The sequence below is a fragment of the Ranitomeya variabilis genome, chromosome 1, assembly GCF_051348905.1.
Source record: "Ranitomeya variabilis isolate aRanVar5 chromosome 1, aRanVar5.hap1, whole genome shotgun sequence".
Classification (NCBI taxonomy): Eukaryota; Metazoa; Chordata; class Amphibia; order Anura; family Dendrobatidae; genus Ranitomeya; species Ranitomeya variabilis.
In genome coordinates, this window is record NC_135232.1 from 615,142,099 (window position 1) to 615,158,917 (window position 16,819).

The window sequence follows — 16,819 nt, forward strand, 5'->3', positions numbered from 1 at the left end:
ATATACAATGTCATGTGACCAGTGCCGCCAATAACTGTTTACCTTTGTAAGGGGGGTGACCGCACAGCGGGTACCTGTGTGTCGGGTCCAGGGGAAGCCTGAGTGACCGGACCTTCCCTTATTGCCTGGTGGAAACTTGAGAGAGGTGGACCTTCCTGCAGACCAAGGAGAGCGGGGAGAGACAAGAGGAAAGCGCACGCAGCAGCCGGGGGATAAAAGCTGAAGCCACGCACAACAGGTCAGTGCAGTACGCAGCGCGGTGAGAAGCGCGCTCTGCTCCCCCTGCCCCCACCAGAGAGTACTAGCACTGCGACGGGCCGCATAGAGAGGGCCCCTGGTAAAGGGGACTCTGGATTCGCTTCCAAGCCGGCCGGACCCTGCCTGCCCTGTGATCTGGTACCCTGGACTGTGGCTGCCTGAAGTCTTCAGTAAACCAGGTAAAGAGACTGCAAACCTGTGTCCTCGTTCTTTACTGCACCATTCACCATCTTCCATCTAGACACCGGAAGCCCTGGGGACATACTTCACCTGTGGGAAGGTATACCATCTAGCTGCCATAACATCACCCCAGAGGACCCCTTAAAGCAGCGTCAGTCCCTACTGACCGAATACCACAGGTGGCGTCAGGAACATAAACTTTATTCTATTTCCCCTTTTACATGGGCGCCCAGGGCCACGGACCGAGCCGCCACCGTGACATCCCCCTGTGAACACCGGACCCGGTACAGAGTACCCCACGACCCTGGTGGGCGACTCACATGTCCGTTACCTACACCCTGACGTTGCCAGCTAATAATTGCCCCGAGACTTGTGACCTGACTTCATTAGTGATTATACTTGCAGAGCCACTTTGGGCTCGTACAGGACTGTGGCTTCTACCCTTCAGAGTCAAAACAAAAGAAAGTCAAAACCGCACCCTTTTATATATAGATTGAAGGTCTCAGCGGACACAAGGGCGCACGTCCAAAACCAGGGAGCCCATCCCGGCCAGTATCAAGACCACAAAAAGCAAAGAGACAGCGCCACAATGGATGGTGAAAAAATAGGAGCTTACATTTATTCTGCCTCCTGTAGTGACATTTCGGTCAACAGATAAAGGTCTGTTGACTGAAACGTCGCTACAGGAGGCAGAATAAATGTAAGCTCCTGTTTTTTCACCATCCATTGTGGCGCTGTCTCTTTGCTTTTTGTGGTGTGGCTTCTACCCTTCTACCCTTGTCAGCCACTGCAGCATATGGACTAAGGCCAGTGGAAGGTACCAAAGACTGACCACTGTCGCTAGAAGACAGGGTATTGTTTACCGGACCCCATTGGAAAGGACACCGCGCCAGCCGTTGTTGGCGCTATTCACTTTATGGCCTGAGGAACCAGTGACTTTTATCGGAATCGCTGTGATCTGTACCGTTGTTCTTCTGTTCACCATATCCTTTTGCCATTTATGCTGTTAATCCCTTGTTTAACCCTTTACCTGCGTGAAGTATTCCCCTGTAAAATAAAACTGTTAACCCTTGCTCTGCCTCCTGCCCATCACTGCATCCCGTGTTACCTGCAATTCTTCACCTTTGTCGGTCTCCTAACATATACAGTATTATACTACATCAGTTACATGGCAGTATACAGTGGGGCAAAAAAGTATTTAGTCAGTCAGCAATAGTGCAAGTTTCACCACTTAAAAAGATGAGAGGCGTCTGTAATTTACATCATAGGTAGACCTCAACTATGGGAGACAAACTGAGAAAAAAAAATCCAGAAAATCACATTGTCTGTTTTTTTATCATTTTATTTGCATATTATGGTGGAAAATAAGTATTTGGTCAGAAACAAAATTTCATCTCAATACTTTGTAATATATCCTTTGTTGGCAATGACAGAGGTCAAACGTTTTCTGTAAGTCTTCACAACGTTGGCACACACTGTTGTTGGTATGTTGGCCCATTCCTCCATGCAGATCTCCTCTAGAGCAGTGATGTTTTTGGCTTTTCGCTTGGCAACACGGACTTTCAACTCCCTCCAAAGGTTTTCTATAGGGTTGAGATCTGGAGACTGGCTAGGCCACTCCAGGACCTTGAAATGCTTCTTACGAAGCCACTCCTTCGTTGCCCTGGCGTTGTGCTTTGGATCATTGTCATGTTGAAAGACCCAGCCACGTTTCATCTTCAATGCCCTTGCTGATGGAAGGAGGTTTGCACTTGAAATCTCACGATACATGGCCCCATTCATTCTTTCATGTACCCGGATCAGTCGTCCTGGCCCCTTTGCAGAGAAACAGTCCCAAAGCATGATGTTTCCACCACCATGCTGTACAGTAGGTATGGTGTTTGATGGATGCAACTCAGTATTCTTTTTCCTCCAAACACGACAAGTTGTGTTTCTACCAAACAGTTCCAGTTTGGTTTCATCAGACCATAGGACATTCTCCCAAAACTCCTCTGGATCATCCAAATGCTCTCTAGCAAACTTCAGACGGGCCCGGACATGTACTGGCTTAAGCAGTGGGACACGTCTGGCACTGCAGGATCTGAGTCCATGGTGGCGTAGTGTGTTACTTATGATAGGCCTTGTTACATTGGTCCCAGCTCTCTGCAGTTCATTCACTAGGTCCCCCTGCGTGGTTCTGGGATTTTTGCTCACCGTTCTTGTGATCATTCTGACCCCACGGGGTGGGATTTTGCGTGGAGCCCCAGATCGAGGGAGATTATCAGTGGTCTTGAATGTCTTCCATTTTCTAATTATTGCTCCCACTGTTGATTTCTTCACTCCAAGCTGGTTGGCTATTGCAGATTCAGTCTTCCCAGCCTGGTGCAGGGCTACAATTTTGTTTCTGGTGTCCTTTGACAGCTCTTTGGTCTTCACCATAGTGGAGATTGGAGTCAGACTGTTTGAGGGTGTGCACAGGTGTCTTTTTATACTGATAACAAGTTTAAACAGGTGCCATTACTACAGGTAATGAGTGGAGGAAAGAGGAGACTCTTAAAGAAGAAGTTACAGGTCTGTGAGAGCCAGAAATCTTGATTGTTTGTTTCTGACCAAATACTTATTTTCCACCATAATATGCAAATAAAATGATAAAAAAACAGACAATGTGATTTTCTGGATTTTTTTTCTCAGTTTGTCTCCCATAGTTGAGGTCTAACTATGATGTAAATTACAGACGCCTCTCATCTTTTTAAGTGGTGGAACTTGCACTATTGCTGACTGACTAAATACTTTTTTGCCCCACTGTATGTCTGGAGCCCGGTGGGGGACATGGTAGAGCAGCGGCTCCAGTCATGGAGATAGGTATAACATGTTTCAATTTATTCCACACCGTGGTGCCGTGAAGAGGGGCTAGGCTTGTAGTGGTGGACAACCCCTTTAAATGATATGAAATCTTCCTTACAATGCTGCTACTGTAATACACAACTACCTGGGGAAGCCAAGCAGATCGATTACATCCTATGCCCCTGAGAGCATGAAGAGGATGGCGGCAACCAAAAGAAAAGCTGTTAACCCCTTCACCCCGAAGCCTGTTTTCACATTCCTGAGCGGGCCAATTTTTAGGCTATGTGCACACTTTGCAGTTTTTGCTGCGGATCCACAGCGTTTTTGGACGCTGCGGATCCGCAGCAGTTTTCCATGTGGTGTACAGTACTATGTTAACCTATGGAAAACAAAAAACACTGTGCACATGCTGCGGAAAAAAACGCGCGGAAACGCAGCGGTTTTCATTCCGCAGCATGTCAATTCTTTGTGCGGAATCCGCAGCGGTTTGGCACCTGCTCCATGTTAAAAACCCGCAGGTGTCTAAAACCGCAGTGGAAACCGCACAAAAAAACGCGATAAATCCGCAGTACTTTTTGCACTGCGGATTTCATCAAAAAATCCGCAGCAGAACCTGCAAAGTGTGCACATAGCCTTACAATTCTGACCACTGTCACTTTACGAGAGGTAATAACTCTGGAACACTTCAATGGATCCTGGTGATTCTGACATTTTCTCGTCATATTATACAATGTACATGAGGTGTGTGGGTATCTTCTGCGCAGCAATACAATTTCCAAGCTTGCTGAGCCATCAAACAGGAAATTTGGCAAAAATTTTGAAAATTTCGCAATTTTCAAACTTTTATTTTTTATTTTAAATTAAAATAGTTAATAACATTTCCCACATGTCTACTTAACATCAGCACAATTTTGGAAACATAATTTTTTTGTTAGGAAGTTATAAGATTTCTAATTTTTACAACAAAATTTACAACACCATTTTTTTAGGGACCACCTCACAATTGAAGTGACTTTGAGGGGCCTATGTGACAGAAAATACCCAAAAGTGACACCATTCTAAAAACTGCACCCCTCAAGGTTCGGAAAACCACATTCAAGTAGTTTATTAATAGTGATGAGCGAATATACTCGTAAATGTAAATCATTCAGCTACGGCAATAAAAACTAAATTTCCGAGCACTAAAAATACTCTGAGGACCCCCGAGAGTGCTCGGGAAATCCCGAGTAACGAGTATATTCGCTCATCACTATTTATTAACCCTTCAGGTGCTTCACAGGAATTTTTGGAATGTGGAAGAAAAAAATGAACATTTACTTTTCTTTTGCAAAAATTTTCATTTAGACCTTTTTTTTTTTTTTACTTTCGCAAGGGTAACATGAGAAAATGGACCATATATTTTGTTGTGCAATTTCTCCTGAGCATGTCGATACCCCATATGTGGGGGAAATCTACTGTTTGGGCGCACGGCAGATCTTGAAAGGGAAGGAGCGTCATTTGACTTTTTGAATGTAAAATTTGCGGGCATAATTAGCGGTCACCATGTCATGTTTGAAGAGCCTCTGATGTGCCTAAACAGTGGCAACCCCCACAAGTGACATGGTTTTGGAAATTAGACCCCTTTGAAACCTTATCTAGATGTATATTGAGCACCTTGAACCCCCAGGTGCTTCACAGAAGTTTGAACATAAAAAAAAATCACATTTTTCCCACGAAAATCTTTTTTAAGCTACAAATTTTGTCTTTTCACAAGAACAAAAGGAGAAAATGGACCCCAAAGTTTGTTGTGCAATTTCTCCTGAGTTCACCGATACCCCATAAGTGGTCGAAAACTACATTTGAAGCACAGTGCAAAGCTCAGAAGGGAAGTGGCATTACAGTGCAGATTTTGCTGCATTTGTTTGAGGATGCCATGTTACATTGATAGAGCCCCTGAGGTGCCAGAATAGCAGAACACTCCCCCATGGATGTTGCAGAGTGAAAATTGCAAACTGCCGTTGTAGTGACCAGTGTGTTGCAGTCACCAATACATTATGCCCAGCTCATGCTTCTGGAGACACGCACCTGTAAATTAGGCGGGCTCTCATCTCTTCAGAAATGCCAAACATGTGGGCGCTAAATGTGGCTTAGGCACACTGGGGCTCAGAAGGGAAGGGGCATTTGGATTTGGGAGCAGAAAATTTGCTGAATTTCGTTTGCGGAGCGTGAAGCCATTTATCTTTTCCAGAGCCGTTGTGCTACCAGTAATATTTCCATTAACAAATGACAGATCTGACAGGGGACTTGCTTTTTTTTTTTTTATAAACCATCTTTATTGAACAATAAACAGAGTACAAAAACTTTAGAAAAGATCTGACCAATAGATTTTCACCGTACTTTGAACATTAACAGTGTATTATGACTATAACCAACTCCCCCCGCCGGGCACACATCCATATCTTCATAAAGTAACATCAATCGAGCCTAACAGGAGTTCTGCCGTCAATTTGCTGTCTCATGTACCAGTCTGTAAATTGGAAGCAACCATGAATCGCCTGGCGTATAGACAATGTCTTCTGGGCATTAATAAAGGAAGACCCAAGTAAGGAAAATCCGTTCAATGTAATTCTCTTTATTCAAAATGGACGCTAACCAGTCAATCTTAAAGAGATAGGTTACCTTCTTAGTAATTAAACTCAAAGAGGGAGTACTACCCTGTGCCCATAAATGTAGAATACTTTTGCGGGTGGCTGCCGCCCAGATGAATAAAATGCGGCGCTGCTGAACAGAAAGCCTCACCAACTGATCTTGTGGGAGAATACTGAATATGGCCCACTCCGGAGAAAGAGAGAGAGATATACTAAAGGTATTAGTGAGATGTTGCGAGAGTGTACCCCAGACCTCCCTTATTTTTGGACAGTCCCATAGACAATGAAAAATATCCGCACGAGAATGTAAGCATTTAGAGCAGGGAAAATTACCTGAGGGGGACATTTTAGATTTAATATCTGGGGAGATATGCTCTACGGAATATCATGAGTCATGGTTGTGTAGCTATCATACGGTAACATAGTTAGTACCGGCCCAGTGAAGAGTCTGACCACTGTATGGAAGGTTTTATTGATTTGTATATAAGACTCAAAGAATAATTCCTCGTGTGAGCTTTAATGGAGATTAAGTTTAGAGGGTGTGCTCTAACGTCATCTGATTTATCCCGCAGTATCGAGCCCACATAATGTCTAATTTGGGTGATAGTAAAATTATCTCTTCCAAGGATTTGGTATTTAAAGACAGTGTCTTCCAAAGTGAGAGGACATTGGTTGTCTGCTAACATGTCACAAACCAATGGACAACCATTATTCCCAAGCACACGATAGATAGGAGGTGGCCTGCCCTGTAGAAAGGAGGGATTGCCTCGGAAGGAAAGAAACACCAAAATATGGGGGTCAAGTCCACTAATTCATCTAGCATGGCACCATCCCAAGATTACTGACCACAGTAGGGGGTTATCCCTTATTTCCATTGGGACCTCAGCTTGACGTAGGTGAAGCAGAGCAGGAAGACTAAAAGGTCTACACATCGCCTCATCTATTGGGGTATTTGTAAAGCGGGTAAAGGCATAGATCCTGTCCAAGGAATGATGGAAGACAGCCACTATACTATATATAGGCATATATTAGGGAGATTAAGGCTAGGTTCATATTTGCAGTTGAGTCCACAGCGCCTCGTCCGCAAACGCATGGCAAAACGCATGCAAATGCATGATAACGCTGCGTTTTTTATCCGCATGAATTTACGCATGACGGATAAAAAACGCAACGTTTGCACTCGTTTGCATGCGTTTTTGCATGCGTTCGCGTTTTTTATACGCAAGCATTTGATAGGAAAAAAATTTTCAAGGAGAATTTCCTTGAAACAAGCCACACCAAATGGGCGTGGTTCATGGGATTTCTCTATATAAACTCTTGTACAGATGAAATCCTCACATTTTGCTCCTGTATTCTGTGTCAAGATGGATCTTCGCATGGAGAGTTTCTATCGGAATCTGGATTTGGATGTCAACTTGCTTCTTTACTTTGCATTTGCTTGTGAGCAAGAACAAAAAAAGAGGAAAACAGAGAAGACGTTGTCGGCACTTTTGGCAGCACACACTCAGCTCTGTAGAGCGATTCCTGCTGAGGAACGTCTGCTGGTGACACTGAGGTACGTATTATTTAAACATTAACGCCTGTCATAATTATTATTGTTCTGTAACGTACTTAATATTTTTCCCTTTTTTTGTTTTGCTAAAATACTGTCCTAAATAATATTGTTATAAAAGCCATGTTCTTTCTCTTTTTTTTCTTTCTCTGTTTTGCAAAACCCCAGTCATAAATATTATTGTTCTGATTAATTTTTTTCTTTCTCTTTTCAGCACATTCCTGGCTACCGGAGAGACCCTATCATCGCTCTATTTCCAGTTTCGGATAGAAATTTCAACACTATCTGGGATTGTCACAGACACCTGCCGTGCTTTGTGGGATGTTCTCCGTGAGGAATTTATCCCCCTACCCATCACGGAAATCTGGCAGCAAACTGCAGAAAATTTTTTGTAAGTTTGTAATTTCCCCAAATGTTTGGGAGCAGTGGATGGAAAACATATCAGGATTACCGAATCAGCTGGAACTGGATCCGAGTACTTTAATTATAAAAAATATTTTTCCATAGTGCTCATGGCGATTGCAGCTGCAGACTGTAGGTTTGTCGCCATGGACATTGGATCTTTTGGCCGTGGTAATGACTCCCAGACATTTAAAAACTCAGACATGGGCCAAAGGTTGTATGGGAATCATTTGAATTTCCCCCTGCCACAACCTCTTCCCAACACTGAAGGCCCGCCAATGTCATTTGTTGTGGTTGGGGATGAGGCCTTTCAGATGTGTGGAAACCTCCTGAAACCATACTCCATTCGGGACTTGAACCACACAAAAAGGATTTTTAATTACAGACTGACCAGCGCACGAAGAACTGTTGAGTGTGCCTTTGGTATCCTTGTCTCAAAATGGCGCATTTTAGGGACAGCCATTAATCTGAAAATTGAGACAGTCGATGAGGTGGTCAAGGCGTGTGTGGTTCTGCACAACTATAATGGCTAAAGAGCGACCCAACATTGAACTTGATGAACCTGTTTGTAACCCATTGCCAGATTACCATCATAACCCTCTCAGGACAACAGTTAAAGTTGCCCAAATGAGGATAAACATTTGCGTCCTACTTTGTTTCTGAGACTGGATGTCTGACCTGGCAAGATGACATGGTTTAGTGTTCTTGTAATATTGTGTATTGTTATGTACCTGTAATTATTAAAATGTACTTTAATGTTTGCTGACAATAAAACCCCTCTAGTTAAACAGCTGTTCCAAGTGCCCTCTATATTAGAATTTTTTTTTAAAAGTTTAATAAGGTGATCACCGGTTCACAACTACAGTTTTTATATAATCTACTCGCTGTATCATGTAGATTGCATGATACAGGGATTGGATTATAGCCAACTTGGTTATGTAAAGGCCCAGTCTCACATAGCGAGATCGCTAGCGAGATCGCTGCTGAGTCACAAGTTTTGTGACGCAACAGCGACCTCAGTAGCGATCTCGCTATGTTTGACACGTAGCAGTGACCAGGCCCCTGCTGTGAGATCGCTGGTCGTGTCGGAATGGCCTGGACCTTTTTTTGGTCGTTGAGGTCCCGCTGACATCGCTGAATCGGTGTGTGTGACACGGATTCAGCGATGTCTTCACTGGTAACCAGGGTAAACATCGGGTTACTAAGCGCAGGGCCGCGCTTAGTAACCCGATGTTTACCCTGGTTACCATCGTAAATGTAAAAAAAAAAAAAACAGTACATACTCACATTCCGGTGTCCGTCAGGTCCCTTGCCGTCTGCTTCCCGCACTGACTGAGATCCGGCCGTAAAGTGAAAGTACAGCACAGCGGTGACGTCACCGCTCTGCTGTTAGGGCCGGCGCTCAGTCAGTGCAGGAAGCAGACGCCGGGGGACGCGAAGGTGAGTATGTACTGTTTTTTTTTTTTTTACTTTTACGCTGGTAACCAGGGTAAACATCGGGTTGCTAAGCGCGGCCCTGCGCTTAGCAACCCGATGTTTACCCTGGTTACCCGGGGACCTCGGCATCGTTGGTCGCTGGAGAGCGGTCTGTGTGACAGCTCCCCAGCGACCACACAGCGACTAAACAGCGACGCTGCAGCGATCGGCATCGTTGTCTGTATCGCTGCAGCGTCGCTGTGTGTGACGGGGCCTTAACCCATGCTTTACACTTCACTACACCTCTACTCTCTGAGGTCAGTGCTATGGTAGGTGACATTGGATTAGCTCCATCGTCTCTTCAGTCTGCATTTCTATATTTCTATATATTAATGCAGACTGAAGAGATGATGGAGCTAATCCACCTCATATCTTTAGTTACCTGCCCGTGTGTCAGAACTAGTGCACTCAGGATGCAGAAAAAAATGCATCCTGAGTGCACTAGTGCTGACGCCTGGGCAGGTAATAATAATAATAATAATTTTTATTTATATAGCGCCAACATATTCCGCAGCGCTTTACAACTTATAGAGGGGACTTGTACAGACAATAGACATTACAGCATAACAGAAATCACAGTTCAAAATAGATACCAGGAGGAATGAGGGCCCTGCTCGCAAGCTTACAAACTATGAGGAAAAGGGGAGACACGAGAGGTGGATGGTAACAATTGCTTTAGTTATTTGGACCAGCCATAGTGTAAGGCTCGGGTGTTCATGTAAAGCTGCATGAACCAATTAACAGCCTAAGTGTGTAGCAGTACAGACACAGAGGGCTATTAACTGCATAATGTGTATGAGAACACGATGCAAGGAACCTGATTATGTGTTTTGTTTTTGTTTTTTCTATTTTTAATAGGCCACACAGGGATAGTTAGGTTAATGCGTTGAGGCGGTAGGCCAGTCTGAACAAATGCGTTTTTAGGGCACGCTTAAAACTGTGGGGATTGGGGATTAATCGTATTAACCTAGGTAGTACATTCCACAGAATCGGCGCAGCACGTGTAAAGTCTTGGAGACGGGAGTGGGAGGTTCTGATTATTGAGGATGCTAACCTGAGGTCATTAGCGGAGCGGAGGGCACGGGTAGGGTGGTAGACTGAGACCAGAGAGGAGATGTAGGGTGGTGCTGAGCCATGGAGTGCTTTGTGGATGAGGGTAGTAGTTTTGTACTGGATTCTGGAGTGGATGGGTAGCCAGTGTAATGACTGGCACAAGGTAGAGGCATCGGTGTAACGGTTGGTGAGGAATATGATCCTGGCAGCAGCATTCAGGACAGATTGGAGCGGGGAGAGTTTGGTAAGAGGGAGGCCGATTAGTAGAGAGTTACAATAGTCCGGACGGGAATGAATAAGAGAAACAGTAAGAGTTTTTGCAGAGTCGAAAGTAAGAAAAGGGCGAATTCTAGAAATGTTTTTGAGATGCAGATAAGAAGAGCGAGCCAGTGATCGGATGTGGGGGGTGAATGAAAGCTCGGAATCAAGGATGACCCCAAGGCAGCTGGCATGTTGCTTTGGAGTCATGATTGAACCGCACACGGAGATGGCAATGTCAGGCAAAGTAGGTTAGTAGAGGGAGAGAACACGAGGAGTTCAGTTTTTGACAGGTTCAGTTTCAGATAGAGGGAGGACATGATGTTAGAGACAGCGGTAAGACAATCACTGGTGTTTTCTAAGAAGGTCGGAGTGAAAGCAGGAGAAGAGGTGTATAATTGGGTGTCATCAGCATAGAGATGGTAATGGAAACCAAATCTACTGATTGTTTGTCCAATAGGGGCAGTATACAAAGAGAAGAGGAGGGGGCCTTGGACTGATCCTTGAGGAACCCCAACAGTAAGGGTACTGTCACACAGTGCAATTTTGATCGCTACAACGGCACGATTCGTGACGTTCCAGCGATGCATTTACGATATCGTTGTGTCTGACACGCTACTGCGATCCGGATCCCCGCTGAGAATCGTACGTCGTAGCAGATCGTTTGAAACTTTCTTTCGTCGTCTAGTGTCCCGCTGTGGCGGCATGATTGCATCGTGTGACACAGGTTGTATACGATGTGCGCACAGTAACCAACGGCTTCTACATCGCAAATACGTCATGAAATTATCGCTCCGTGTGACCGCAGTCTACGACGCTGGAGCGATAATTATACGACGCTGCAACGTCACGGATCGTGCCGTCGTAGCGATGAAAATGGCACTGTGTAACGGTACCCTAAGGGGAAGGTGAGAGGAGGAGGAACCAGCAAAACATACAGTGAAGGATCGGTCAGAGAGATAGGAGGAGAACCAAGAGAGAACGGTGTCCTTGATGCCGATGGAGCGGAGCACAGTGAGGAGGAGCTGATGATCCACAGTGTCGAATGCTGCGGAAAGATCCAATAGAATTAGCATGGAGTAGTGACCATTAGATTTAGCTGTTAGTAGGTCATTTGAGACTTTAGTGAGGGCAGTTTCAGTAGAGTGTAAAGAGCGGAAGCCAGATTGAAGAGGGTCGAGAAGAGAGTTATCTGAGAGATAGCGGGTAAGACGGGAGTGGACCAGGCGTTCCAGGAGTTTAGAGATGAAGGGAAGATTAGAGACAGGTCTATAATTAGCGGCACAGTTTTGGTCGAGGGAGGGTTTTTTAAGTAATGGATGTATGATGGCATGCTTAAATGAGGAGGGAAAAATACCGGAAGTGAGGGAAAGGTTGAATATTTTTGTTATGTGAGAGGTGACAGCCGGGGAAAGGGACTGGAGGAGATGTGACGGAATAGGGTCACTGGTGCAAGTGGTCGGGCGAGAAGATGCAAGGAGCCTGCTTACTTCTTCAGTAACTGGTTCAAAGTCAGAGTGTGAACTAGATGCAGTGGGGGAGGGAGGACAGTGCCTGGTATGAAGAGATTGGGAGATGATTTCCTGTCGAATGTGGTCAATTTTTTCTTTGAAGTAATTGGCCAGATCGTCAGCGCGGAGATCTGTGGTTGGGGCCTGCTCTCTTGGGTTGAGTAGGGACTGGAAAGTGTCGAAGAGACGTTTAGGGTTATTAGACAGTGAGGTGATGAGGGTGTTGAAATAGGTTTGTTTGGAGAGGTGAAGGGCAGAGTTGTATGTTTTTAGCATGAACTTATAATGGATGAAATCTTCGGGTAGATTAGATTTTCTCCACAGACGTTCGGCGCACCTGGAGCATCGCTGCAGGAAGCATGTTTGCAGCGTGTGCCACGGTTGTCGCCGTCTGTGTCGAGTTGCTCTATGTAAAGGAGGAGCAGCTTCATCCAGGGCACTTTGCAGGGTTTCATTGTAATGGTTCAGAGCAGAATCAGGACATGAGATGGAGGAGATTGGGGCCAATGAGGACTGCAAGTTCTTCATAAGTTTCTGGGTGTTAATGGCCTGTATGTTTCTATAAGTGTGGAAAGTGGGGGTGACCTGAGCGGGATGGCAGTTCTTGATAGAGAATGAAAGAAGGTTGTGGTCAGAGAGGGGTGTTTGTGAAATCATCCACTGAGCAAAGTCGGGAGAAGACCAAGTCAAGGGAGCAGGTGAGCATTTTCAGTCCTCTTTGTGTTTTTGCCACCTCATAGCTCCATTACACACACAAGAAGCAAAGGTGCTGTGTAAAGCAAATAAAAAAGAGGAGCAGTAGATTGTGTGTCATGGAGCTATGAGGTGGCGACGTGTGTTGACGGCGCACAGTGTTTGTTGTCGGCGACGAAAGAGACAAAGATCAAGCAGTGATTGGGGAAAACAACACAAATTTATTTACAAAAAAAAATATGACTATTACGAACTGATGAGGGGGTTATGGACCTGGGGATGTGGAGCTGGGAGGATTGGCTACGGGTGGACGATGAAGGGGTTCCAGGGGAAGGGGCAGGGCCGGTTTTAGGCAAAGTGGGGCCCTAGGCAAAGTTTAAAATGGGGCCCCAGATGCTAACATATTGCACATCATACAGAAGCATTTCTGCTGTATTTACATGCGCTGATCTCAGGCCGCTAAACGAGTGTGATCGACAATACTGAAGTCGTTGGACGCTTGTTTCCCGGGCCTCTTTCCACCATCTGAGAAAGAATGAAGGGGACAGAACGATCACTAATAGATGACTAACAGATCACCATACAGTATCATGTTATCAGCAGCACATCTACAGTTTATACCGGCGATGTCCTGCTGAGAACAATGCTTTTTATTCCGGCATAAACAATCCAATCACCCAATGATTATGCAGCATTTTGCTTGTTTAGTATAATACACCCCATAGTCTCCATATATTATAATGTGCACCACAGTCCTCCATATTGTAAAATGCACACCCCATAGTCCTCCATATAATATAATGTGCCCCATAGTCCTCCATATAGTATAATGGACTCCTCATAGTCCTCCATATAGTATTGTACACTTCCCATAGTCCTCCATATAGTATAATACACTCCTCATAGTCCTCCATATATTAAAATATACTCCTAAGTCCTCCATACAGCATAATACACTCCTCACAGTGCTCCATATAGTATAATGCACCGCCATAGTCATCCATGTAGTACAATTCACTTCCCATAGTATAATGCACCCCATAGTTCTTCATATAGTATAACATATTCCCCATAGTCCTCGATTCAATATAATTCAGCCCACATATAGTATAATGCAGCCACCACCCCACAGAGTATAATGCAGCCACCCCAGAGTATAATGTAACCCCCACAGAGTATAATGTAACCTCCCTATAGAATATAATGCAGCCCCCCATATAGTATAATGTAGCCCCCTTGTGATGTGTGATATGCTATGTGGGTATCATTTTGTGTATATTTCTGTTTTGCTTGTTTTCATGGTGTTGAGTTGTTATTTGCCATCTGATATTCTCCCCACATTCCTGTACCATTATCTCTCCACAGGGTCAGTGAATAATGTTGTTTGCTAATATGCTAATGACATGTTGACCTAGCTTGTTGAGACAATGAGCCGCTGCGACCTTCCCCCTCCTGACCTATGAATGAGGAGGGAGACTTAAAATATCAGGAAGGTGAGACACAGATCAGTCTTGTTTGGAACTATGAAGTGAACACAGCATGTCAGAGAGAAGGGGAAGCGTATGGACCATATTTTATCCTCTGTGCTGGATTGTTGGACTTTTATCCTGTAACTGAACTGCATTTGTGTTCTGGACTATTTTTTATCCTTTGTGTTGTGGATCGTATATCTGGACCTTTCGTGTTTTTGCCTAAATAAAGATTCTTGGACCTTTTCACTCATCTCTCGCTCTGTTGATTGTGTGATACCGGAGTAGGACCCTGTGAAAACTGGTGGCAAGCGGTGGGATCAACAGAGCATAACCTAATGGAGAACCACACACAGAGTACAGAAATTGGACTGTATGCAGTTTATAGGAGAGAGCCAGAGACCTGGGCTGAACTACCAGGGACTGACTAAAGAAGACTTAATTGACCTACTAGTGGGTGCTAGCCTGGCCACCTCCTCCCATATGTCTGAAGGACAAGCGCAGGAGACAGGGATCCCCACCCCAAAAAGCCAGTGGGTGGTGTGGTACGAAGAAGAGATGGCGGTTCTGGGCCCAGGCGTCTCTCAGGAGTACAAGGAGGAGGCTGCCCGCCGGGCACAGCAGAGACAAGAAGCAATGCAGATCGAAATAGGGAGTAATGCAATGTGGAGTGTAAACCCCACGATCCGGGAGCTTGTACGGATCACCCGGACAGACTTTAAGCCATTTGATGAGGTTTCCGGAGATGTGGAGGGGTTCTTCAAGGACTTTGAGCAGCAGTGTGCTGTGATGGAGGTGCCCCACTCTGGCTGGATGCGTTTGTTAGTGGGACTCCTGAACGGTAGCATGGCGGAGGCTTACCGAACCATTGACTCCCAGCGGAACCGGGATTATAACATTGTAAAGCGGACTATCCTGGATTACCATGCTATCACCCCAGACTCATATAGGGCCAAGTTCCGAGACCTCCCATGCACTACGGGGGGATTGTTTAGGATGTATGCACATAAGATGTCCCAGGCATATCGGAGATGGCTGGAAGCACAAAACGCCTTTACTGTGGAAGATGTTATACAGGCGTTCCTTATAGAACAATTTCTTGCCAAGTACCCCGCACAGGTACGGGAATGGGTCCGGGAGCGCACGCCGTGCACCGTGGATAGAGCTGCAACCCTGGCTGATGGAGCCCTTACTATCCGGCCACAATGGAGGAGGCTTCTGGACAATGAACCAAGGCCTGCTCGTGCGCCCCGTCCCCCTCCGATTATATCTGCCCCTCCACCCCGTCGCAAGCCAATGACCATCACACCTCACAATCATGGGCCCCAACAGTTCCGACCACGACCTGGGGGTATCACAGAGAGGAGATGTTATGGGTGTGGGCGACCTGGACATTTGCAGTCTGGCTGTCCCTCAAGGATTCGGAGGGAACCTCATGCAGCCCCACCTCGTCCAGTGCATGCTGTACACTCCATCCGCCTGAGGAAGAGCTACCACCACCCCCACCAGAGTGGACCACCGACCACGGCACCATAGATACCCCTCTTGGAATGTATGGACTCCGGCCTTTGTCCTTTAGCTACCCAGAGCAATGGCAACACCACCTGCAGGACGTCTTAATCGATGGATACAAAGTGTCAGGATTTAGATACACGGGGCATTCCTGACTATCGCTGACCCCCGTGTGGTTCAACCCGAGGCAATTTACCAGGGTCCGGGAATTCCCATTGTCTTGGCGGGGGGTGCCCGCAAATATATACAGCGAGCTTCTGTGCGTTTGGATTATGGTTGTGGAGAAAAACTGTGTTGGATTGGAGTTATGGGAGGACTTCCTGCAGATATCCTCCTTGGGAATGACATTGGGGAGTTAGTGTCAATTTGGTCAATTTGTGGGAGCAGTCACCCGACTACAGGCCCTTCAAGCACTTCGTTATCCGGACCACATCGGGGAGCAACCACCACAAACGGCATCAAAGTTGGTAAGCAATACGTTCGCTGCTACTACATTGGGAGAGTCTTGGGATAGAGAGGAGTTTAGGAGAGAAATAGAGGGTGACACTACCTTAGCAGCCCTTAGGCTAAGGGCAGAAACTGGGTACATCGGAGATAATGGGGATGGCTTCACTCAAGAAAACGGACTGTATTATCGTATAACAAAGGTTAGTGACAGGGGCAACCCTGACGCAACGACCAGGCAACTCATTGTCCCTCAGAAGTACAGGGCACAGCAACTCCAACTGGCCCATGACATCCCCTTGGCTGGGCATCAATGGAGGAAAAGGACTGAAAAGAGACTCACCCAAAGTTTTTACTGGCCTGGCATCTCGCAGTATGTAGCCCATTATTGCCGCACCTGCGATGTGTGCCAGCGAATGCGGCATCCAGGAGCTCAACATAAGGTACCCCTGCAATCCCTGCCCATAATTGAAGAACCATTTCAACGTGTAGCTGTTGACATCATAGGTCCTCTGGCCCACCCCAGCCGGTCAGGGAAAAAATATATCCTGACAGTGGTGG